The 27,361-nt window shown below is 35.0% G+C and overlaps 1 protein-coding gene across 1 annotated transcript in view; it reads left to right on the top strand.

Annotated features, from left to right (window-relative positions):
• The window catches only part of Cdh18 (cadherin 18), a 917,427-nt gene that overhangs the window by 248,273 nt on the left and 641,793 nt on the right, over nucleotides 1–27,361 (top strand). Inside the window, exon 2 of the mRNA XM_029470124.2 lies at nucleotides 5,400–5,484. The gene's annotated coding sequence lies outside the window, so the exon portion shown is untranslated. The remainder of the gene's footprint in view (nucleotides 1–5,399; nucleotides 5,485–27,361) is intronic.

Here is a 27,361-nt window from a genome sequence, read left to right as displayed (position 1 = left end):
CACTTCACCATATGAAGTCAATGGTCAAATGATCAGAAAAGCAAAATCCTTGTCTGATGTTTCTAAAAATTAATTTTCTTGTTTTTAACTGTAAATATATGTAAGTGTATATGAAATAATCAGAGAAGTCAAGTCAAGCAAATAAAGCTAAATAGTTATAAACATCTGAAAGAAAAATGTAAAAATAAGCACTGGGAAATGGACAGAAATGGTTCTGAAACATGTATGTTATTCCTTGGATTTAAAGGCCCAGAAAAGTCAGTAACTTTGTGTTGTTGTTGGCTTGTTTTGGGTTGCTTTTAGAGACAAGGTTCCTCTGTGTGGACCTGTTTTTCTTAGAACTTCCTTTGTAGACCAGGCTGGCCTTGAATCCAGAAATCTGCCTGCTTCTGTTCCTTACACAATGGGATTAAAGGTACTTGCAACTCTTCATAAAAATATGGCAGGCAAAAATCATATCTCCTGAAAGGGAATTCCTGGCATTTTTAAAGGTTTTTAGATCAAAATAGCTAAAATATGAAAAAAGGGAAGAGTTAGTGAAATAGCCTTTGGATCTGAGTTTCCTTAGGAAAAAATACTATGTTGGAAGAAAGAACTGCCTTCAACAAAAATCTCTAAAATAAGTGGATCTATTTGTTTACTTATTGGCATTCTTACTGAGAGTCAAGCTTAGAGTTCTCATTGAATTGACCTTGTTCTTGTAAACACTATTAGATATAACAGCAAAGCATTTTTTTAACAATATTGTGTTCTTATACAATTACTGATGTTTTTCTGGAAAACTCATGGATCTTTTGGTTATATGAATACATAATAAGATTGTAAATTGAAGAGTGAATTGAAATTAAGTGGAATTTAGCATTACTTAAATAGCTTTGAGATAGTGACCTATATAATAATTAGAAATATGTCCTTATATAACACTATATATAAATACATATATATCTATATGGGTGTGTGTGTGTGTAAATTCTTTTTGTACTGAGAATTTACATTGCTATTCAGTAAATATGTACACAGTACATAGTACACAGTACACAGTAAATATGAACACAGTTGACATTTTCTTTAAAGTAACTGTTGCATTTAAGACATTAGATATCCAAAAATTGTTGATGTGATAACAAGATAATAAGACTTAAGATAAAATGAGATGACATTACAACTACATATTACATAACTTTACTTTCCTAGCATATAAAAGCTAAGACATTGGACTCTCATTACCGTAAACATAGAGAATTCTAAAATTAAAATGAAAACCAAAATGAAAGTTAGATATATTCGTCATAAGAGAAAAACAATACTACAAATACTTTCTTTGGTTTGTTATAACAGGGTTATTTATTACATTCAAATAAATATGTTAATAAGGCAAAAAGACTTGCTTCTTGGTAGTAGCTTCAGGCTAATCATTTTCAAAATAAAGAATATTTGCTGATTATTACATTTTTGCTAAATATCAGTTCCACTTAGCTAAGCTGTACATTCTATTGAGGATAGGATATCCTGTATGTATGCACATGTGCATGGAGCACAGAAGGAAAGGCACCTGCTGTTTGCCTTGTTTCCAATGGGCTTATGGTAAGCTCAGCAGAAGATATGTGCCATTCAGGAATGCACTCCCCTGAGCGCACAGGTGTCTATTCCATAGAATATCGAGAATAATCTATTTCTTGATGGTATTGCTTAGGCGTTTTGCTGCTTCTTGTGCTACATCAGTTGTCCAAGTGTTCTTGTTGTTTGTGTACCGTACACTAGGAACTGTTAACTCTTAGATTTAATTGACAGAGAGACCAATACTTTGTTCTATCATATTTGCTAGAGTGTAAGTAGTCACGCAATGTTTAATACTTATTATTGATAGAATGACATTATAATTCGGTATGATGGCCATAGGGACCATGACACTTCAGGGAGGGTATTTTTGAAGACCCAGATATTTTGCTTTTCTCTGTTTATAGTGGTGATATGTAGACAGACAGACAATCATTAAACGTTTCTTTCTCTATACACTCCTTATAGAGCATTAAATGACATTTTCTACTATTCTTAGCTAAGTGACTACTGCATTTCATTTCCCAGACTGAAAGAACTCAAACATGGCTGTGAATCCTTATTTAGCACTTAAACTCACAATGAATGGTTTGGCAATTTCCATATGTTCCCTTTGACGGACCTAAGATGTTACCTGTTTTGACATTTTTATTGAATGAAATCCCCTGTTTCATGACCCCTGGAAGTATCTTTACATTTTTTTAGAGCTTACAATATATGCAATATGTATTTGTGTAAGTGGCTGGTCTGGCTTTTGTTTCTTTCACTCGCCACTCAACTCACCGAGTTTAAATATCATGATGGCAGGCACTTTGGTTTGTTTCCTCACACTGTCTACTCTACAAAAGAAAAGATGTTTACACCATGTGGACACTGAAGGATTAGTGAATGAAACTATTCTTGTTAGCATATTATGAAAGTATTTGAGGTATTTCTGAGGACTACACAGAAATAGTTATAATTTTGGAAAATAGAGATCACAAATGGTATTGCATGGACAACTAGGAACAGGTTAAACTGATTTTTTTTTTCCCTAAGAAGGTCAAGGTATACTTATAATTCTGGTGCCCTTCAAATCTCTAAAATATTCATTATCCTCTGAGGTCGCACATCTCAGTGATCTCTCAATATTGGTTTTTCAGCACTCGTAATGTAGTCTATCTGAAATTATGTTGTATACATTATGAAATATTGAGTAGGTTTTCTTCATTTTTAAATCATCTATTCTCAGGCTGGTATATGTATCGATTTACAATGCACTATAGTTATAAAAATGTTTTATTTATATTACATAGTTACTCAAATCTTTCCCCTTTTATTGAAAGTAGGTTCTCTTCTCATACAATATAACCTAATTGCAGTTTCCCTCCTTCTACTCCTCCCTGTTCCTTCCCACATCCCCTCCCTTCCGGATCCACTCCCTTTCTGCGGCTCATTAGGAAAAGAGCAGGCTTCTAAGAAATAATGACAAAAGAGAACCAAATAACGTAAAAGAATATAAAACAAAACCACAGCATAGAAGCTGAACAAGGAAAACCATAAGAATGAAGAGAATGAAAAAAAAAATTAGATCCCACTCAGGCACTCACCGAGGAATCCCGTAAATAAACTAAACTGGCAGCCACAATCCATATGCACAAGACCTTGTACAGACCCATGCAGGCCCTATGCTTGCTTCTGTGTCTCTGAATTCATGAATTCCGTTGATTTAGAGAGTCTTTTTCTCATGGTGGCGCCAATCCTCTCCATGTCTTATGCTCTTTCTGACTCCTATTTGTCAGGATACACAGATTTCTGAGGGCAGAGATGTGATGAAGGCATGCTATTTAATCCAAGCATTCAAGGCCTCTCTTTATATCTGCCTAATTTCCGACTTTGGGTCTCTGTATTTGTTCCCATTTGCTGTCTTAGGAAGTACCTCTGATGATAGCTGAATCATGCACGGATGTATGAATATAGCTGAATATCATAAGGAATCATTTCTATTACTAATTTTATTTTATTAAGAACAGTAGTATTGGGGTTTACCCTAGGCCTTTGATCCATCTAGTCTCTGGTTGTTGGTCACCTGAGAAGTGATAATCTGGATTAAGGTAGAAAACCGGGTTAGCAGGGGAGGGCCTGATGAAATTTGTGGCTGGGATAAAGCAAAGAGTGGAGATAGGGAGTTTAGTACGGGAAGAATTATGGGATATGTAGTCAAATAAGTTAAGGAATGCTGTCGCAGGGGTTCTGTTGCAGAGCTAGGGATAGAACAGGGGTGATAGGCTTTTGTGATTACACGGAGGTGGTAAAGGTCTTCAGGAAGCTTATGTGTTTCCTTGACCTGTTCACCTGGATGTTCCCATGTCTGCTGAGATTGGAAACTGGAGTAATGGGATGAGTTGGGGGTTAGGGGGTGGAGGGTAAGGTTGGAGGAGAAAATTTTTGTGACCCTCTGATGATAGCCTCAGAGAAGAAATGGGGACAGCAGCTGGTGTTCTGCTGCAGAGTTGGTTATTAGACTGTGTGACTGGATGTCGAGCAGAGAGATAAAAGTCTCTCATCAGCTTACCTGCTTCTCTGGCAGTCGAGTCAAGTCTGGTTCTGGAATTTTTATTCCAGCATTTAATATTCCATTGGCTTCAGAGTGAAAGATAATTTACATTTTAAAACAAATTATGTGTAAATGTAACTTCTACTCGCCAGATAAAATTGACTGCTGAATATGTCCACCCTTTCTAGTTTTCTGACCTCTGGCTGGTTGGTTCAACTCAGATGTTCTGGCTCACTCCTCTTCAAGCTGACTGATTCCCTCATGGCATGTTTCTTCAGCCTCTCACTGAATTGCTCTGTGTGGCTTGATAATTATTTTGGCAATATGTTCTAATCTTCTGGCTTCTCATTCTCTTAACTCCTGTCTTCACCAATGCCTACCTTGTTGTCTTTGCCGTCTGTCTTTTAAAACTGCCTTGTGAATGTTGGGTGTATCCTATCTCTGACTTATTTTGTTAAGTTTTTCTCTGATTTGTCCCTTTGTCCGGCTATCAATTAGACATCACTTTCAAACATGGCTGCTCCTTTCCACAAGCCCTCTTTGCCCTCTTTGTTTGGGATGAAAGGTGTGTACTAAGGGTGGGTCTGTATTCCAGCTGCAGGGATTGATTAATGGTGTGTGGTGTGTCTGTTCTCCAGCTGGATCACAGAGACCTAGAATATATATATATGATCCCCCGCTGGAACTGTCATGTTGCTGGATTAAAATTCCTCTAAAACTATGATCCACATGATATATATTCTAAACACTATTCTAAAGTCTGTCATGAGCATATCATTAAATTGACTCTATATTAGGTACAATGACATATACTTTCCCCATTTGCTACACAACGCTTACCGGTCTAGATCAGAAAAGGTGACACTGAATAGGGGAATGAAACTAAGGAAATAAATCTGAACAGGTAACAAAGAAAGCAGCTGAGGTTCTGTACACAATCTAAATAAAAGTCTACAAGTTTAAACCTTTTCATCCACGATAGCAATCTCCAATAGGACCTCCTTTTCTTTCCATTGTATCCTTTTAAAAACTACCCCTTAAATAGTGAATTAAGCTAAGCTGTACCTCAGCTGAACAATTCCTTCCACACACACACTTTCCAATACTGAAATAAATTAATCAAACTACATATTTAAATTACTTCCAAATGTTTATTACCCAAAGCCACTCATCTATCATTTGTAAAATAATAAATTTCATTTTAGTAGTAAATATGTGGTTACACGTAGAGTGATAGCTTAGTTTTCTTTTCCTAAGGTTTTTCACGGTGTTTTCTTTCCTTTTTTCCTTTTTCTTTTCCATGTAGGACTCAGCCACTAATACCTAACACTCAGCAACTTCAATACCTAAGAAGAAATCCACCACCAAACATTCATAGACTGAACTGTAAGGTAAAATTTGAACTATTTCCTATATGAAAATGTTACACAAATGTCAAGTTGTTGGCATGTAATTAGTCTCAAATATTTTCTATGATAATGATGAGATATTCAGAGATGTGGCAGGATCAGGTTTCATTTGCATTTCACATTCACTTCAAAAACTTATCACATACTAACATTAATAAATTATTTTCCCTTTTTCTCCCTCTTTCCCCTTCTCCTCCTTTCTTATTTGATCTAGGAAATAAAAGTCTTTTGACAGAAACTTGTAATGCCATATATACCAGGTTAGCTTTGAACTCTTGAAATTCCTGCTGAAGGCTTCTGAGCAGTGAGATTATAGCTCTGTGCCATTCTGTGTGGTGGATCACTGTTCCTACTGGCATATTCATAATACATTATAAAGCAAACAAAGATGAGCAGGCACTTTGCCAACTTTATATGGTACTAAAAATTTCTTTATACAAATACATATAGAGATGCAGTGTTTCATTGATCATCATTACATATACCAATCTTTTTATACCAAATATTTGTTTGAACAAAATTACTTTTCTCCTTATAGTATAAAATTACAATTATATTTATAATATAAAATTACAATGTGGAGTTGAAAGACAATTATTATTAGCAGTTAATGATATAGTTGTTACTGTCCTAATTATTAACTTATACAATACATTTTTGTTGAGCACTTACCTCTCCCTTCAAAATATATCTATAAACAAATAAACATGGGATGAAATTCACTCTTTTAAATTTTTTCTATAAATTGCATTCTCATCACATATACTATATAGTACCTGAAGGGTTAGATTACTAACATATCATAATCATTTCTTTAATTTGTATAAATTGAAAAGATGATATAGTAAACAAGATAGAACTGTATATAACCCTAATATATGTCTTGGGAATGGTGGCTGAAGCAAGAAAATTTTGACAAACTATGACTATACTAAGCCACATAGTAAGTCAAGCCTAGCCTGAACTATAATGTGAAACTCAATCTCAAAAGAACAGAGGTAAAAATAAGTAAAACAAAAGTTAAATATTCTCATTTCAAACATTGATACATTGTAGTAAGTTACTTGATTTGATATGTCTGTCTGTAATATATACAAACTTGCTTTGTGATAATATACATAAAACAAAGAATTTTATTCAGTTCCATGGCAAGATGTAAGGACAGACTAGGGTTTGAAGTTCCCTTTCACTTTATTGCTATCATAGCAACAAGATCAGTCCTATAGAACCACTTGTGGAGATTTAACATTGGCCTAGGTAGGAATTCCAAGCAAAGTGCTTCACTTTCTCTTTTTGCTATCAAATATTTCATAGTTCACCTGTATTGCAAAACATATTTTACATATCTCTTAAGATACCAGATAGGATCAGTTTAAAACTAGTATAAAATATATATTGTGAGTGAATGTTTCCTTATAAAATTTAAATAATGTAACAAAAAGCAAATAACATTATTATTAGTAAATACAACTTACAGTTTCTTTTTAACCAACCATTGTGAGTATACCATAGACACAAGTTTTGATTTGTTTGTTTGTTTTTTAAAGTACATTTAATGTGAAAACTTAAAGATATTTGCATGAACTGCAATACAAATTGGTAATTTAGCACACAAAACAATTTATATTTTAAATGAATTAATTTTAGTAATTGATACATATATAGTTATATGTAACTTCCAATTTATCTCAAATCATGTTTGCTGAAGTAATTCTAGTTTTCTGTAAATTGCATTAAGTATGTTTAATTGAGCATACTACTTAGTATTTAGATTTCCTTGTCTCAAAAATGCCAGTACTCATATATGTTAGGAATATGGACATTTCATTCTTAATATTTACCCGAATGTATTCTAGTTTACCTTTACATGTCTTTAAATCCACAAATACATATAACAAAACCAAAGTGCCATTATAGTTCTCTCATAGGAAACTGAGTAAATTTAATTCATTAAACCAATGGATTTACATTTGTCAAACAAAATCGATTAAATCTATAGCCACTAACATACTTGTGCATCTAGTGCTTGTTGTTGGTCCAAGGATTTACTATGCAAAATCACCATATGCTCTGTGCAAGTTATTGTTTTACAAGAGCCATGACTACAGAGGAAATGGGAGGAATTCCTAAGATTTTAGAGAAACTGTAATCTTATATAATGGCCTTTATTTGCTGTGTTCATATTCTTTTTTTTTAACTTTGGAAGAATTTTATTTTAAGGCATGTTAAAAAATGTTACAGATGTATATATTTACCTACTGGTCTCATTATTTTAAGCTTTGTGTACTTCTGATTTTAGTTCAAAAGTTCATGTCATTTGTTTAAATTTCATGTACATTGAAAACCTCCTAGTTATATTTAGAATTTTGAAAACCATCTTAAACTGTTTTTCACAAACTCTAGAAAAAGAAATGCAAATATGTGTATTATATTTTAAATGGAAAATTAAATTAAAAGTACTATGAATGCATTTATTTTAATCTGAAGGTAATGAGAAAAATAGATAAAAATAGCTAGGCAAAAGTGAATGACATTTCTACTAGATATTATATAAAAAGATGATATTCTTGAGGAACCTCTTCATATTTGGCATGAAAGAAATCATGGGTTACACCTGCTCTAAATATTGGCAGCCTCACTGTGTTTCTTTTAACTTTACCTGGTTTCTATAACTACATGCTGAGTTGTGCATGGCCCATTTCTTGTAGAAATTTTGGAATTCAGGAAGGTGACAGCAGGTCCTTCCTCCTTACAAATAAGTGTCCTTCTCCATTTCCTTGTTGATGCTGACACTTGTCTGGCTCCCAGATTCTGGGGTGTGGAGGGCTGTGCTTGAATCTCTGAGAATATTTTTTCTCTCATCATGAAGCTGAAGATTTATAAGTATGCCTTATCCTCTGAGGGACAGAATCAGACAGTTTATGAGAAAGGATATGATTATGGACTATCAGGCTTCCTGCACATTTCTAGACGGCCAGCTTTACTCATACTGCAGGGAGTCAAACATTTATTCCTCTCTCTTATTCAATATTGACAGCGGTTTGATACAAGTCTCATTAAAGAAATAACCCTCATCCAACATGCAGTCAATCTTAACCCTTCGTTTATGATATCACCAAAGTTTCAGCTTTTCAAAAACACAAAAACTAAGAAAATAAAGTTTTTTTAATGAAACATCAATGCCTGCCCACTACAAGTGTAGTATGTGTATGTGTGCATGTGTACATGCATAAGTGCTTATCTGCATATGTATGTGCACACACACACACTTTGCCAATGGGATATGAGAGTGTGATTTATAGAAGGCAGTTTGTACTTTCTGTAATGTAGATTTATAGACTGGCGTGCAGTTCTCAGGCTTAGAGTCAAGCACCTTATGCCACTGGCCTATCAACCATTAACAAGGTGGTTTTCAGATTTATTTGTTTATTGTTCATCTATGTATTTTCAAATGCCAAAGATAAACCCTGGACTTTGTACATGTGAGGCAAGCACTGTGTCATTGGCTACTCTGCAACCCACTCTAGGGGATTTTTCTATCAATTTTAGAAAATAGTACTTTACTATCATACATGTGGTCTTTTCTATACTTAAATGGATAATCTACCAAAGCGATTACAGGCAACAGTATATAGTAACCATTTGCTGAATCCAATCACAATATTTCATTTCATAACACATGTAATAATCTACGTACGTGCATACTCCTTCAAGTAATGAATGAAGCATTGTTCCAGTTACAAAAAGTTAAAAGGTCACTCACTCTTATCTTTAGTCATCACAGCCCCTTGATCTACCGGGATGGGAAACATCATGGCATTGAAGTCCCATTGTGTTACATCGTACTTACAGTACTATAAGCAAAATATACTGGTGCAATTAGCTGTGTGGCTAAAGTTATTGCTAAACCAGAACACGAAACACTGATGTTTTAGGGAATGCACAAGAGGTTTGTTAAATTTTTCATTGTGCTTTATATTTTGATGTTTTTCTTTAATTTGATGTTGTTAAGAGGATTGGTTGATTTTTCTGAGTTGCTCAGCCTGACAGGTAACTCACTATGCAATCAAAGTAGTCTTTTGACACACTGCTTTCTCTCACCTCTTTAGTACTATCATATCTTGCTGGTTTGTGTTATTTTTAAGACTTATTTTTATTTATGATGATGTATGTGTGTGTAGGTTTGTGCATATGAGTTTCAGTACCCATGGTGACCAGGGGCATCAGATGCCTTGGGGATGGAGGTAAAGGAAGATGTGAGCCACCTGTTGTAGGTGTTAAGAATCAAATTACATCTTTAATTAGACACTATATTCGATGCAATGCTTAGTACTTTCTCTATTATTCCACCCTACAATTACCAGTCTTGATCAGATGATGTAGGCATGACTGGGAGAATGAAGCTAGGTAAACCAGTTTGAGCAGGTAACAATTAAAGCAGCTGAGTACCTTACACAAGTGAGTCATCTCTTCAATGTTCACCTATCTATTTGTGTTAATGAATTGGTATGGATTATTTCAATAGGGCACAGCTACATGGCTCCACACTATTACTCATTCTCATAAATGTTTCTGAGTAACAGTAGCATTGGGTATAGTGATGGGCCCTTGTACATGATGATGGTGGCTATACAAAGGCTCTCAGTAACCTATTATGACTCCAACTATACCAGCTTTGTCATGGATGGAAAAAAATCACGAGCAAATTCATCTAGATAAAGTAAGCTTCCATACTGAGACTCTTGGGCTATGGTTTTACTACGTTTTAACATTTTAATTTTAATTTTAATTTTAAGAATTTCATACATGTATGCAGAAACATTTGATCATTCCTGACACAAAATTATCCTCTTCACAACTTGTCTCATATTTCCCAGTGTCCCCACTGCTAACTTCATGTCATTAAAAATTTCCATAGCTCATTTGTTCATGTTGCCCATATCTGTACGAGCATGTGTTATCTCTCAGCTATCCTGAGGGCAACTATTTTATCATTTTCACTACTATTTCCTTTTCTATCCTGTCTCTGAAAACTGAATTATATAGAACAATATTTGTGCTTAGATTCAAATCCAGACATATTTATGTTTTAGAACCTCTTTGATATAGCATCACAAGTTTCAGACTAGAATATATTTCAATATACTGCCATGTATCTCAATGTCATCAGAAAAATATGTATGCTTAAAATTTTTAGGTCTTTTAAAACAATGTCTCAATATTGTCCTAGCAAGAAAGTGTTTTATTATGCCTGTTCTGTCAGGACATGGAAAGTCATTGTGTAGAACTTCAGACATACCTACTAACAAAATGACACTAAATTTTGATTTAGTATAATCCCTAGGCACCAATAAATCATATGAAATTGAAAATCAAAGCATAAAATCCTTGCTATGAAGTTTTCTTTTTTTATTAGATATTTTCTTTACTTACATTTCAGGTTTGTTTCCCCAAATATTAGTTTATGCAGGATAAGATAATAAATATGATGCATAAAGGCTGAATATACCAAAGAAAAATACATATTCTATTTTTCTTCTCTCTCTCTCTCTCTCTCCCTCTTTCTCTCTCTCTCTCTCTCTCTCTCTCTCTCTCTCTCTCTCTCTCTCTCTCTCTCTCTCTCTCTCTCTCTCTCTCTCTTTCTCCTCCCCTTTGCACCCTTCACTCTCCTCCCCACTTATTCAAGAGACTATTTCTTGACATTCTTCATTCTCATACTTACATATCATTATTTTATTCTGAGGAAATAATTCTAGTTGAAAATACATTTTGATAGTAAAACTACAAACAAATTTTTAAAAACCCAATTTTCCAAGAATAACGACTTAAAATCACAAAATATTTAGAAAATATGGAGTTGCTTCTTGTATTATCACAAAAAGTATATTTTCCTACTCCCATCCAAATTATAAAATCGCAGCAATTCTTTAAGCTCAAATTCCTTCTTGAAATTCCCTGAATGATCTCAGAATTTGGGTTTCTCTGATACTTTTGGAATGGAATGAACTCTACTTTTACATGTGTTGGTATTGTTCTGTTGTCTTGAGATCTCAGTCCAATGTGGCCATGTGTGAAAAATGGGAGGGAGTGCAGCTTGACAAGTTTGACAGGCAATGAGGAGAACTCATAAGCAGGTGAAACAAAATGTGGGGTTCCTGTTTGTGAGTTATTACTTTAGTTTTTACATTGATTATGGGGTTACCCTCATTAGATTAGATTAGAGATTAGAGATTAGATTAGACTAGACTAGATTAGGTTATATTAGATTAGATTAGATTAGATTAGATTAGATTAGATTAGATTAGATTAGATTAGATTAGATTAGATGATTAGATTGAGGAAGTTTTCATGTAGAAATTAATGTTGTATGTTGTTTTTGATAGATTGCAGGTGACATTTTATGGTAAGACTATTCTTTTGTTTTTCTCAATTGCACTGCTGAAACAGAAGTATTTGGAATGAAATATGTAAATACTGCATGATGCTCAATATTTCAGTAAGCTGTAATAAATTTTTAATTGAACTATGTCAAATGTTCAACTGAGAGTCTAGAGTTCCAGGTGTGATTGACAGCACTGTCTTTCCATGCTTACTTCCTGAATGATCTTAGGTAATTAGCGTACCCTTTCCAAACCTTCTATATGTGATTCAATAACCACGTTTGGGAATGGAGTGACCTTAAAATACTTTTCCATTATAATCTTATAGTGATCTCATTTAAGTATTCCTTATTTAAGAATTCTGCTTCATTTCAATGTTTTAAGGTGTTCAACTGAATTATTATTTTGAGAAAACATAGTAACTGAATCCAGCTAGTAGGCTTATAATTCTGTTCTCAACAAAACTCATCACATATTAAATCGAAATATTTCTATTTAAGATTGTCCAATAATGACTAAAGATGTTGATTTTATTAATTCTAGTGATCACTTGTCATTGCTAAAATATTTAGAAGTAAATCTCTTGATATTTATAATTGAATTCAAAGCAATCAAAGATTAAGAGAAAATACAAATTTTCATCCAGAACAGATGAAGACTATGTGATTATCTACCAATATAGAGTCAAGTACAAATGCTGAGAGCTGACTTTCCATCATGTATTAGTTAACACTGTAGACAAATAGTACTAAGACATGGACAGTGAGTTAAAACGAACATTCTTCCTCTCAAACCAGTGTGGACATAGCTCCTCTTTTGGCTCCTTCTTTTTGCATGTATCACCTTTCATGTGAAGCCCATGAAATGCCAAGCTTGGAGACCTTGGTATCACATCACTAAAACAAAACTCTTAGCATGCTGGAGTTCTGAGTTGCTTCCCTAAGTCCTAGAACATTACCTTATACTTCCAAGTGAGCAAGACGTGAAAGTGAATTGCATCTGCAGGCTCTTCTGGGATATGAAAGCAGAAGGGAAGGCATAAATAATATTCATATGTGTTTGTTAGCTTGATTCTCTGCTTAAGTTCTTTGAGGTTTTTCATTCAAACTCATGTAAATAAAGTATAGGTTTGATGAAATGCGTATAACTTTCATGAAACGATTAATAAAACAACAGATCAGTAATTACTTCATGACATTTTCGTTTATGGCCAATCCTCTTTCCAATAAAATCCATGATCAAATATTAAGTGAATTTAACTATTTTTCTTATTAAATGACATTTTTAGTTCCTTAGACAAAATTAAAGCTAAAACATCAGACTAGAAAGTTATTGCTTTCAATTTTCTCTTCACTTCATCTATGTGATTAACTAACACAGCATTCATTGACACAAATTTTGTTTAATTTTTCACAAGTATACTTAGGCTAACATTAATATACTCTGAATGTAAATAATGCCTTAAGCTGAATAAGTCTTAAGCATCCCTCAAATTTTGTGAGCTTGTATCTGGACTGATGTTCAATGCTCATTTCTTCAGAGGTAGTTAGGATTTACTTTTGGAACAAGATCACTTTTGTTGTATCATTCCTAAATCTCCGACAGACAGTTATACAAAAGAACACACACACTCAAACATATATGTTCACATACACTCTCTCACTAGCATACACACATACACACACACACACACACACACACACACACACATCCCTTCTGTTTTGTCATCCTAACAGTTTTCTCATCTATTTCTCACAAATGACATCATGTGAACATTGATTTTCACATTGATGTTAGAGGCAGAAGTCAGACGATTAAACCACATTTTTTATTGTTTAGTAGTGACAAAATTCCCAAAGTCATGTCTTCATATTGCCATCTGTGCAATTTTAGTTTTGAGAAAAAACTAAATAATGCACTACACATTTAAAATTTCAGTAGACAATGCTAAGATACCAACTTTAGTATTTATATACACATATTTATGTGGAAGTAACAGTGTTTATAAATTTAAAATAAAATTGAAATAGCCAATGAGAGGGGACAAAGAAGCTTTAAGAGAGGGGGTGGAGTATAATAAAACACTGATGTCTTTTTATTTTATTAATTTTACAGTGAGACTTCATTCTATGCAGTCTTATGTATCTAGCTGTTAATAGCACTCAAGCTTGCAGCATTCATTCTGCTTTGTCAAAATGCCACTGTTGTTTTCCAGAAAATGCAAAATGCAAAAAGATCCTAACTGATGTCTTAATAAGGTTCATATTGCTGTGATAAAACACAATAGACAAAGATGAAAAAAATGGGTTTATTTTACCTCACCACTTACAAATTCATTGTTTAGAAAAGCCAAGGCAGGAAAGCAGGGCAGGAATTTGAAGGCAGGAACTGGAGTAGAAACAACAGAGAAACACTGCTTACTTTCTTGCTCTCCATGGCTTGCTTAGCCCACTTGCTTACAGACTTGCCTATAACAGCTGATATAAGCATTTTCTCAACTGAGGCTCCTCTTCCCAGATAAATCCAGCTCATGTCAAGTTACAGAAATCTAAATATCATGACATGTCATACAGAAGTGTAAGAGGGAATAGTGCCTGTGAAGAGCTTATACACTTTATAAATTCAAACATAATTTAAAATAGTATAAGTTCTGAAGCAAGATACTATCAAATGGGAGATGAGTGGATGGAGAGATGGGTCAAAGAAAAGCAAGAAAACCTACAAACACATTATAGTCAGAGAGAAAGAGAGAGAGAGAGAGAGCGCAACAGAGAAAGATTTTTTTCAGTATTTTTGTAGTATGTTAGCAAAAATAAGAATTTGAATGCAATAACCTTTGTTTTCTCATATTTCAAAATAGTTCCAACTTATTCTAACTTGATGGAGGGCTACTTAAATTTTAAAAAAAAAGAAACAAAATCTCTTCTCTTCATTTTACCAAAAATAAGCAGCACAGAATGGAAGTCAGAGCTGGAGACTAAACTTTCAGCCTTAGCTCTCATTAGATAAAGACTTATAAATGAAAACTAATATGGATTTAATGATGCTTTACATACAGATGCTAAAAAGGTTCCAAGTATAAAAGAGTCTAATTAGATGCTATTGTTAGTAGTTTGCTTAAAAAATAATATATTTTAAATTATGTTCGAATGTGTAGAATGCATTCAAATATAGTGACACTGAAAATCTTTAAGCAATTTATTTCAAATATAGAAGTAAAATAAATCATAAAATTGTGTGCAGAATGGGAGTTATAAAAGGTCAAATCATTAATTAGATTTTTGTTCTTTTCATGGTTCTGAGAACAGAACCCAGGGCATTGAATGCTAGGCAAGCACAGTATTCCCGAGTTACTGCTGGCTGGAAGTTCTGTTTATCAGATGAGATGTCTTTGTGAAACTTACTTTAACTGCAACTTAAGATTCTCCTGCATGAGTCTAGAAGATGGTAGAATTTCAAGCATATATTTTAATTCACTCATATACATATGTATGTGTAAAACATTCTTCCATATCAAGAAACCACCTCATCCCAACCCATAATGACCATGTTGCTTCTTTGATTTTTTTTCTCACATAACTTGAATCAACAATATTCAATATTCAATATCAACCAATTTTCACACTTCTAGTGAATATCCATTCATAGCCTTTGGCTTCTAGACTAAAATCAAGGACAAAGGAATGTAACCTCTCTCTCTCTCTCTCTCTCTCTCTCTCTCTCTCTCTCTCTCTCTCTCTCTCTCTCTCTCTCTCTCTCCCCTCCCTCCCTCCCCTCTCTCTTTTCATGAAAAAGTTAATCCTAATACAGAATCATGAAACACTAACATATAGAATCTTCAAGCTATAAACACACTATTTTGTTACTTTTTGAACTTGCAACTAATAATTTGTAAATAATAAAAACAAAAGTAGATGATTGTAAATAAGAGAAAAAGACATTTTTTCTTTTTTGTTATGAAATACTAGAATACAGTATTCACACTCCTATACACATTTTTCTTCTTCTTTACCACAGCCTATTTCATTTAAGCTTCTAATTCCAGGTTCTTTATCATTTCTTTCTTCAATATAAATTAATCTTGGCTTTTGGGCATCACAGACTCACTTCTGTGACTCTTGTGACTTGGGTATGTGTTACTCTTAATCATTGTATGCATTAGTGGTTGAGAGGAGACAAAATTATATAACATCTACAGACCATTTTATATGACTACCGAGGAATGATTTATATACACAACCTGAACATATTGAAAGTTACATTTTGATAGGACATGAAATAAATTCTCAGAGAGTATCTGTCCAATAAAGACAGTAGGCATGTCTGGTATCTGGAAAGCTCCTTCCAAGTTATAATCTTTATTATATTAACCATTCCAATATAGCTCTTCTTTATTCTACAAATTATAGTTAATTGTGAAAATATTATTTTGTAAATGGATTAATATAGGATTACCAGTTGATTTCTTAACAATAATTCATATAAATAAATAGCAATCAATATAAGTAAATCTTAAAATTCACTCTGTTCTTGGTAGTCATTTGGTAAGGTACATTCCAGGGTTTGCATAGCACATATGGAGTTCCTACCAACATTCATACAAATCTCTGTAAATATTTTCTTTTAATTAAAAACCACCAGATAAAATGATAGCACTTTGGTTCAGTATGGCTTAGCTACCTTCAGTGTGAATATTCATTCTTACAATGCCCCTGGTAATGCATGCGGGTCTGCATCCTCCGCAGCTTTGAAAGTGCTTACTTTTGATACAGAACGCCAGGGCCAAAAAGTGGGAGTGGGTGGGTAGGGGAGTGGGTGGGGGATTGGGGAACTTTTGGGATAGCATTGAAAATGTAAACGAGAAAAATACCTAATAAAAAAAAAGAAAGAAAAAAAAAGTGCTTACTGTGACAGATACTCACAGTTGTTTTGTCCGATTTGAACATCCCGGGAACATATCTCCCTGTTATTGTATTATATATTTATCTAATGATTCATAGGCTGCATATATTTACCTGTGCTTATCATCAGATACTTTATGCAGTTAAATTTCTATTCAAAGTTTTCACTGGTCTTTACTGAGCTGTTCATTAACAGAGCTTAAGTAGATGTGTAAGTCTGGAGAGATGATTCAGTGAGTCACAACAGTTTCAGAAAGTGGATAGAACCTGAGTCCTGCTCCCAGCAACAATGCTAGCTGACTTACAACCGGCCATAAGGGGATCTTCTGGCTTTCATGGCTCCTTTACTCACTTATGCAAATACTCAGCATCCCACTTATACGTTAAATTAAGAATAAATACCTTTTAAAGACTTAAAAAAATCAACATGTGTACTGCCAAAAATTTTTTTAATATTTTTTATTAGGTATTTTCCTCATTTACATTTCCAATGCTATCCCAAAAGTTCCCCAATCCCCCACCGACTCCCCTACCCACCCACTCCCCCTTTTTGGCCCTGGCGTTCCCCTGTACTGGGGCATATAAAGTTTGCAAGTCCAATGGGCCTCTCTTTCCAGTGATGGCCGACTAGGCCATCTTTTGATACATATGCAGCTAGAGTCAAGAGCTCCGGGGTACTGGTTAGTTCATATTGTTGTTCCACCTATAGGGTTGCTGATCCCTTTAGCTCCTTGGGTACTTTCTCTAGCTCCTCCATTGGGGGCCCTGTGATCCATCCAATAGCTGACTGTGAGCATCCACTTCTGTGTTTGCTAGGCCCTAGCATAGTCTCACAAGAGACAGCTATATCTGGGTCCTTTCAGCAAAATCTTGCTAGTGTATGCAATGGTGTCAGCGTTTGGAAGCTGATTATGGGATGGAAGATAAAGTATCTGGCAAGGAGTTTAGACCAATATGTCATCACCAAATTTCTCGTCCTACTATTTACCTTTAATTAGATGGACAGAATGATATAATAGATAGTATGACCTTTGGTGATAAATATCTTGATTCGAATAAGTTCACGATTATTTCCTCATAAGGGTATTAATGTTAAGCATTTTACATTTTAAGTTTATGATTGCGTTTTGCTGAAAGGCAACTTCTACAAGTCAGGTTTACAGAGAAGAGGCATGGAGTGGGTGGTCAATCACTCAGTTGACTTTTCTCTGAGAGAGCAAAGCTTTGCTATCTGTGGCTAGCAAAAAGAAAGGGTGGCAGAGAAAAGCTCTCTGAGACCAGTGAAAAGGAGAAAAACCACACATGTACACGTGCACACACACACACACACACACACACACACACACACACACACACACACACTTTGTAGATGAAGTAAGGCTCCGCCAACTTTATTTTTTCCTTTTATGACTTATGTATCCCAGTAAAGTCTTTCAAAATAATAATGTGGTTACATCCTACTTTTTGCAAGTGATTGATCCCAACAAGTATATGTTTAAAAACAAACAAAAAAGCAATATGTTTGCAATAACCTTGCATGAATAAACATAACACAGCTGAAAAACAAATTGTTCCCCCAAATTCACATACATTTGTGTCTAAGCGACTTCTTATAGCTTAACAAAGTGTAAACAAGCGAGGTATTTTCCTAAGCTCGTTCTCTTACAGCTACAAAGAAAGGATCAACCATGTCATATATCCTAAAAATATTTTTATTAGAAAAAAATCACCTTTATTTCTCTTTTCCTTCTTTTATCAAAACCATATCTTCTTATATCAAAGAACAACTCTGTACTGTTCTTTAAAACAAAAAAAAAGATTAGATATTTTCTTTTCTTTTTTTTTTTTTTTTTTTTTTGTGAGCCAATGAGTTTATTGGAGTTACTTACAGGAATGTAAGTGACTTTCTTTCTCTTTTTTTCCACTTACTTCTTTTTTATTAGATTTTTCTTTATTTACATTTCAAATGTTATCCCCTTTTCTAGTTTAAAGTAATCTTATATAAAAAAAACTTTTAATAATCACAAATTTTAACTTTTATATAAAAAAAAACCAATCACTTTTGCTTTAAATTCTCAGAGTGCATAGTATTCACCAACAATTTCTTATGAAATCATGTCAGGAAGCCAAGGGCAAAATGAATACAAGAAATCAATGGTCACCTTGATCAGCTGCCCAGCTTTAGCAAGAGGGACAGCTCAGCTGGTACTAGTCCAGCTCCCATTGTTTCCTTACCTAACCTCAAAAACTCTCTAGCTCAACTATCAAGCTTGAGCCTGCCTGAACTTTAAATCATTCCCCAAGATTTTCTACACAAAAACCAGTAACAAAAACATCTTAACCTAATTTTACTAACAATCTACATCTCTAAATTCTTTCCAAGGCTAATGGTTGAATCATTAATTTACTCTATCCTTAAAGCTTGAAATAGATGAGGCCCTAAGTTTGTAAGTGCCAATGACACTGCCCAGTTAGGGGCTGGAGGCCACTTTAGAGTTGTCATAGATTATGAGGGCCGTGATTACTGTGCAGGCTATGTGCAGAGTGAAAGTCTGTAACAGCATGAAGTTCTTATGAAGTGCAGTCCTCCAGACTCTGCCTCTCTGAGGCACATCACTGCTTGTGCTAACCAGTAAGCCACATTCAATGACCTCTAAGTCTCTTTTGCTGTTTTTTCTTGAGAGGCTCCTAACACCTTTTAATTTGGAATTTATCAATTTGTATATATTTGTATGTATTCATTTATGTATAATGTATTCATTATCAATTTGTATGTATTCATTTGGAACAATATATGGAGAGAGAAAAGAAAGACAGAGAGAATGAGAAAATAAATATAAACCTTTCTTTCTGTTATTAGATGTTGCAAGGACTAATTTTTTAATTAGATTTTTTAAAAAAATTATTCTTTAATCCTTTTTTACAGTCCCAACTTCATGGCCATCTCAGTCTGCCCTCCGACTGCTCCCAATCCCATGCCTCCACCAGCACCTCCCACTCCCTCTCCGAGAGGATTCCCCCGACTCCCACCCCACCAGATCTCCCTACTCCCTGAGGCCTCAAGTCTCTAGGGTTAGGTGCATCTACTCTAACTGAGTCCAGACCCCACAGTCCTCTACTGTACATGTGCTTGGGGCCTCATATCAGTTGGTGTATGCTGCCTGGTTGGTGGTCCATTGTCTGAGACATCTCAGGGGTCCAGGTTAGTGGAGAGTGATGGTCTTCTCATGGGGTCATCCTCTTCAGCTACTTCCAGTTTTTCCCCTAGTTCAACCACAGGAGTCCACAGCTTCCTTGCAAGGACTAATTTTTAGTTATTGTTCATGCATGTTTACCAAAAGTCAATTGCTCAAATAGAAGTGCAACTTTCTCAGGTCCTCTGCTATTTCACTCACAATGGCCCATCTTTGTCTGAATCTTACATAACCTAGTTTACTGTAAAGCTATAATATTTTAGGATAATGTATCACTTATTACTTTTTAATTAAGACTATAGCTAATATTTTCAAACTAATTTTAGTTTCTATATGTCAGTATTAATACAGCAAGCTTTTTTTTAATGTTTCATCAGAGTTATATTGAACTCAGATAATTTGTCAGGGATTTTCGAGAGTTTTTGGTTTTGTTTGTTGGAATACATTGGTTTTGTTGACACATGAGGCGTATATTTTCACATTCTTTTCTTTGTTTCATATTTCATATGGATTTATGGTTTTCTTAATTCATATATTTGTACTTTTACTTTTTTCCTTTTATTGAAAATGCCATTTCTAACATAATATATCCTCAGTACAGTTTCCCTTCCCTCTACTTCTCCCAGGTCGTCCTCACTTTGCCTCCCTTCTTCTGAATCCACACTCTATTTTTGTCCCTCGTTAGAAAAGAACAGGCTTCTGAGTCAATTATGACAAAAATATAATAAGATAAAACAAAACTAGCACATCAAAGTTGGACGAGACAAATGGGTGGAAAGCAACCCAAAAGAAGCCATGCCAATCAGGGAACTTCATTTGTTCACGCAGAAGTTCCATATAAACGGTAGCTTCAGTACACATTCTGAGGACCTACTGCATAGCCGGGCTTGTCCTCTACATGCTCCCTCAATCTCTGTGAGTTCACATGACCTCTGATAATGCCCATTCAGAGGGCATCTTCCAATCCCTCTGCCTCTTACTTTCTGTCTCCCGTGCCTCTGAGGGGAAGGATTTGGTAGAGATATCCCATTTAGGGCTGAGTGTTCCAAGAGCTCTAACTCTCGGCTTAATATCTGGCTGTGGGTCTCCGAATTTGTTTCCATCTGCTTCAGAAGGAGGTTATTCTGGTGATGGCTTGACAAGGCACTGTTTTCTGAGGAGAGCAGAATGCCTTTAGGAATCATTTAATTCCCACTTTTACCTTTTGATCAGTGGTATTTGGTTTTACCAGAAGACCCTGAGCTATCTGGTTTTACCAGAAGACCCTGAGCTATCTGGTTTACCAGAAGACCCTGAGCTATCTGGTTTACCAGAAGACCCTGAGCTATCTGGTTTACCAGAAGACCCTGAGCTATCTGGTTTCTGGTTTTCATCACCCTAAGTAGTTGCAGTATGTGTTCTAACTCAGTGGACCTTAAGACAAATCATGTATTTGTTGGTTACAGTGTTGTGACACCATTGCCATAGTGTGTTTTTCTGGCACCACAGCCTTGTTCAAAGGTTTTGTGACTAGACTACATTTTTTTCTTGTGGTAGCAGTTCACAATTCTTCTTTGTACCAAAGAAGCTAGCAAGTAGTGATAAAGGCACTTTGTAGGCATCAGATTGAATTCTCCATGGTCTGTGAGTTAAACAGATGTGTTCTTTAACAATGAGGACTTACTGTCAGTTTGTGGACAGCAATATATGAAATTGACAACAGCCATGGATTAGAACTTCCCATGGGGATTCTTGCGGCCAGCAACTCAGCTAAATGTAACTCAACCCCAATACTGGAAGCTTCATTTGCTGAAACAAACAAACAAACAAACAAACAAACAAACAAAAACGTCCAGTTGGGTATCTTTCCCCACATCACTTGGTAATTTCATTTAGATTATCTTCACATATGCATATATTTTGGAAGCTCCTCTTGTACTAAGTCTACATACTGCTCTTCAAATATCCATTAATATAATGGGGGCCATCACTTCTCAGGGTCCCTCTCTCACGGTTATTTTCCACCAAAATACACTATCCCTACAGTATCCTTTTATTCTGTCCTCTCTTTCTATTTCCTATTACCCATACTATTTCCTTCTCATATTGAGATTTTTTGTTGTTGTTGTTCTTGCCCCATACACTTACTCTATACCTAACCTCTGTGGTTCAATGGATTGTAGTTTGGTTTTCATGGACATAATAGTTAATAGCCGCACACGAGTGAATACATGCCATATTTATCTTTCTATCTCTGGGTTACTTCACTTAGAATTAACTTTTTTTCTGGTCCATCTATATACATGTGAATCTCGTGAATTCATTCTTTTTTAAACATTTATTTATTTACAACCAAAATCTGCCCCCTCTTGGGGCCCCAACAAAGACCCACTCCATTCCTCCTCTTATTCTCTTATGAGAGACACCTCCCACCCATCCCACCCCCCTGCATATCCTTTTACACTGGCACATCAAGTATATTTCAGATTAGGTACATCCTTTCCCACTGACTCCAGACAAGGAAGTTACAAGTGTTGCTTTGGGGAAATGGATACCACAGTCAGACTACAGTTTTAAAAAGAAACTTTGCTCCAGTTGTTGTGGATCCACATGAATACTGAGGTGTATGTCTGCTACATATGCACGGGGCACTTCAACACTGTCCATGTGTGTCCTTTTGTTGGCTGTTCAGTCTCTGAGAGCTCCCAGGCTAGTTGACTCTTAGTTCTCTGGTGAGGTTCTTATCTCTGAAGAAACTTCAATCTTTCCCCTAACTCTCCCATAATAGTCACCAACCTTCACCCAATTTTTGACGGTTCATAACTGCTTCTGTTTCAGTCAGCTGCTGGATGGAGCCTCTCAGACAACAGGCATGCTAGGCTCCTGTAGGCAGTTACAAAAGGTTTTGAGTTGAACTACTTCCATATTGGGAAATGAACTCATTGTGTAAATGTACCATATATTCTCTATCCATTCTTCTGTTGGGGGAATCTAGATTGTTTCTACCTTCTGGATATTATGAATGGAGGAATAGCAATGAACAGAGTTAAACAAATGTATGTGTGGAAGGCTGAAGTGTCTTTTAGGGCTATGCTGAAAAGTGCTTGTCCTAGCTAATTTTACATAAACTTGACACAAAGTAGAGTCATCTGAATGGAAGGAACTTCAATTAGGAAAATGCCTTAATGTGATTCAGCTGTAGGCTTTTTTTTTTTTTTTACTATTCATTATTGTGGATGGTGTCATTGCTAGGCTGGTGGTCCTGGGTTCTACAAGAAAGCAGGCTAAACAAGCCACGATGAGCAAGCCAGTAAGCAGCACCCCTCCATTGCCCCTGGATCAGTTCCTGCCTCTGCTTCCTGTCCTAATTGACTTCCTGTCTGTTGATAATGAAATGTGCTTTGGGAAGTGTAAAGCAAATAAATCCGTTCTTCCCCACATTGCTTTGGTGATAATGTTTTATCATAACAATAGTAACAAGTAGTATTGTTTAATCTTGAAGAAGTAGATGGATCTCCACCTTACTGAAGAAAAGCCACACTGATTTTCACAATGGCTGTACAAACTTGCAGTCCTACCTGCAATGGATGAGTGTTCTCTTTCCTCCATATTCTTGCAAGGAGGAGCTGGTACTTCCATTATTGATATTAGTCTTTCAGGTGGATATAAGATGAAATCTCTGGAATTTGTATTTGTGCTTCCCAATGACTAAGGATGACTTTTAACAATGTTTTTGCAGTTAGCCTACCTGCTGGCCCAAGTACCCTATGCTTTCCTGGGAAATGCCAGCTGGAACTGGTGTCTGACATAAAGCAATGAGTCATGGGAGGGAAGTTAGGAGTGTTGCTTGGCTCCAGGGGAGTCTTACTGTCCTGGCTATTTATACTGGTGTCTATGCATCTGGTATAGGGAAGATTGTTTTTGCAGATGCTAATATCTTGTCTTCTCTTTGATGGAAGAGTGCTTTTGCCTTTGATTTCAGTTTTCCTTCTGGTTCTAAAAATAACGTGGTAGCAGTATGTTGTCTTGCAGGAAATTTTCCTAGGGTCCTGATAATTTTAAACACTGAAAATTCCATGTAATATACATGTTGTATAAAGTTCACATTTCTTGGTCTCTTAGAAATAGAGATGGGATGGGGAAGGGTTCCAAAGGGATTCACAAGAGGGAGAAAAGCCCAGTCATCCAGTAGGTTCTGCTTAGTTTCCTGGCAACAGGGGCAGAAAATGAATTGAAACAACACAAGGTCTGCTACAAAGCTGGGGATGAGACTGGAGGATTTGACTTGGAAGAATGGAGAAAGAGATGCAGATCTGTAGATAGCCAACTTTCTCTCTGAACAACATGTTCTATGATTTCCCATGGACTGCCTAATGAAGTTGATTGGTAGAAGAAAGCAATTAGTGACAGGGAAAAGGCCAGGAGGGAAATATCTGTGTGATTCATTGGACTTGGTGAGCAGGGGAAAGGGAGACTGCAGCAGGTTTTCTGATGTGGTTTTGGGAGTGAATACTGATGGCTGGATTTGGAGGACCAGAGAGACAGGTCAAGATCTGCAATCAGCTTCCCTGCTTACCTACAAGAGTGTATTTGCAAATTGTCATACAATGACTTCAGTGCTTCAATTTTATTTTGCTTAAAATAGAAATAACTTTATTAAACTTTCTGATATTTTTGAAACTATATAGATAAACTGATTTATTTTATTGCATCTTACAATCTTCCTAAACAAATTATGTAGCATATTGTCTATTGGTTTCTGTAGGCTTTTCCTCAAGGAGGATCATTTTATCCGAAGAAGAAAGTCTGATACCCCATGACTTCTATCTCATTTAATATTCCTTTGTTTACCTCATTTACTCAGTGAGCATGTATCTCTTTTGCAAAAGTGAAAATACTGATTAATTTTGGATTTCATAATTTTTTCTGTTAGAATAAAAAGAAATGATATATTTTAGATCCCTAAGAAGGTTATTAGATTTTGGTAAGATAGATTTTTTTTTCCATTTTACTGCTGTCCTGTAAAGTTAATTTAATTTCTCCTTAAATTCATAATTTAACACTGAAAACATCTGTTCTTAGATTTTCTTATAGTACAAATTCAACTTGTTTTATATCTGCTAGGCTAAAAATTTTGGTTTTTCTTTTTCAATGCCCTTTGAAGCTTTGTGCATTTTGTGAGAAAATGTCTGTTTTGAATACATTGCTCATTTAGATAAATGCTTTCTAATTTGAATGTGTTATCTGTGAATAACTTGAACACTGTTAACTTCTTAAATACTCTGGACATTACCTAATTTATAAAGTAATCTCTCCCTGATTAGTTTGACTCTCAGATATGAAATTAACCTTGACTTCAATTTAACTTGTGAAAAATAGCATCAACTGGGTAAGAATTTTAAGTGTCTAATGGTCTGTTTTATCAGAAGCTGATTGCTATCCTTACTCTGCTTTCCCATTTAACTGCCTCAGATGACTTGTTTCAGTCCCTTAAAAGTCACCTTTATCATACAGTTTCTTTGGGGGCCAATTCCAGCATACCCTCATAGTCTGGTCTTCTGTTCTGACTTATTAACAACACAATGTACACCAAAAGTTCTATTAAACATTTGCTTTCTCAATATACATTTTTACTTGTACTTTAGAGCATTACCCTTCATTTCTGGTTTAACCATTTTTATTGCATTAGGAGCCTTTCTTGTATTTTTGCTTCTACAATTCTTTCTGCCCTTTCTGCTGCTGTTATTTTTTTCATACTTGGAGAAGAGTTTTCATATACTTCTGCTACATGTGTACTTTAAAATATTGCTTTCTTTTTTGTTTTACTACTGTAGTTATTCTCATGGGTTTAGGTTACTATAAGAACTTAACCTTGGTGAAGCTTTAAACAGAAAAAAAAAAAAAGCAGGCTTTTTTCTCAGCATCCTTGGAGCCAAGAAGCCTAAGGTAAGTTCTTCTCCAAGTACGGTTTCTGATTATGTAGTGAATACTGGTTTATAGATGCCCATTTCGTACCAGACATTCATATGGTAGTAAACAATGCGTACTCTTAACCATGTATCTTCTTTGAGGATATAGGACCAGTTTATATTAACCCATGGTGAGAGTCATACATTGAACCTTTATATGAATAAATAAGGGATATTGTAAAATTGCATTTAGGTAAGTAGACAGGTGACATTGTTAGGAGTAAACACTGATGGTTGGGAGTGGGAAAGAAGATGTGGGAGAGAATGTAAACAGCAGGTATCTGGGTCAGAATACTCACCATGAGTTTAAGACTTACCTATGTTACATGGCTTTTAAGACCACAAAGACAATTTGGGTTACAGAATGATGTTGTACAAAACAAAACAGCAAATAGAACAAAACCAAATGGTAAGAACAAACAAAATATGATATACATATTTTATGCAGTACGTTGTAATTTTGCATCAAGAACTTAAAGAGAAATCACAAGAATATAAAATGCTATTTACAAAATAGTTGGGCTCTACACACAACATTTTAGCTCTAACAAAACAATACAAAGTATTTCACACTAAAGTATTTTATCTAAATATAACTGTCTTCTCATCCCTCATCCTTGTAAGATTCATTGATGTGACATGTCTTTGCTTCAATATAACTCATAGACATAGGGTGGAAGCAAACTATTTCACAGTTGACAAAATGACAGCTACAAAGGAGAAATGATACCTACAGGAGAGAAGAGAGCAGGAGCAGGACTGAAGATTCTTGGAATGAAGACAGCTTCCAAGAAAATGTGATACACTTTCTAAGCATAACCAAAAAAAAAAAAAAAAAAAAAAAAAAAGCTTGGACAGCACTTTGTCAAAACCTAATAACTATAATTTAATACTAATTACAGGCTGAAGTTTTTCCTTTTTTTCCAACATAGCGTAGCTGTGTGCATCATAGTTGTGGTTATTTCAAATAAATATCTTTAGTTTGTACTCTATTCCAGAGTGCTTTGCCTGAGGATTTAAGTTCACAAAGTAATGAAACATATGGATCATTTATGACAGTAAAATAATTATAAAAATAAATTCTGAAATGCCTTCTTTTTCTAGCAAGTCTCCAAGCAAAAGCCACTTCTTTGTGTGTGTATGTACTTGGGGGGGGGGAGCACAGAGTGTTAAATATATACAAGAAGATGACAAATATTTTAATAACAATTTACAATTTCAACAAACATATTAAAACAGTGAAATCATGGTGTTTATGTTTGGTAAAATAGTCTTGTATATTATATTTGATTCTTGTACTAAAATAACATATGGTTGCTACTACTCATTAAGAAGTAGCAATTATTGTTTTTAAGGCTTTTAGTAAGATTTATATATCAGTATAATTTTAGTTTTTATCACACTGTTAAACTACATTTATACTTTATAGATGTTAT

Source organism: Mus caroli, unplaced genomic scaffold (assembly GCF_978045245.1).
Source record: "Mus caroli unplaced genomic scaffold, Mus_caroli_1 scaffold_16, whole genome shotgun sequence".
Taxonomy (NCBI): domain Eukaryota; kingdom Metazoa; phylum Chordata; class Mammalia; order Rodentia; family Muridae; genus Mus; species Mus caroli.
The sequence above is the reverse complement of the archived record's forward strand: the minus strand, read 5'-3'. Positions and strand labels throughout refer to the sequence as shown.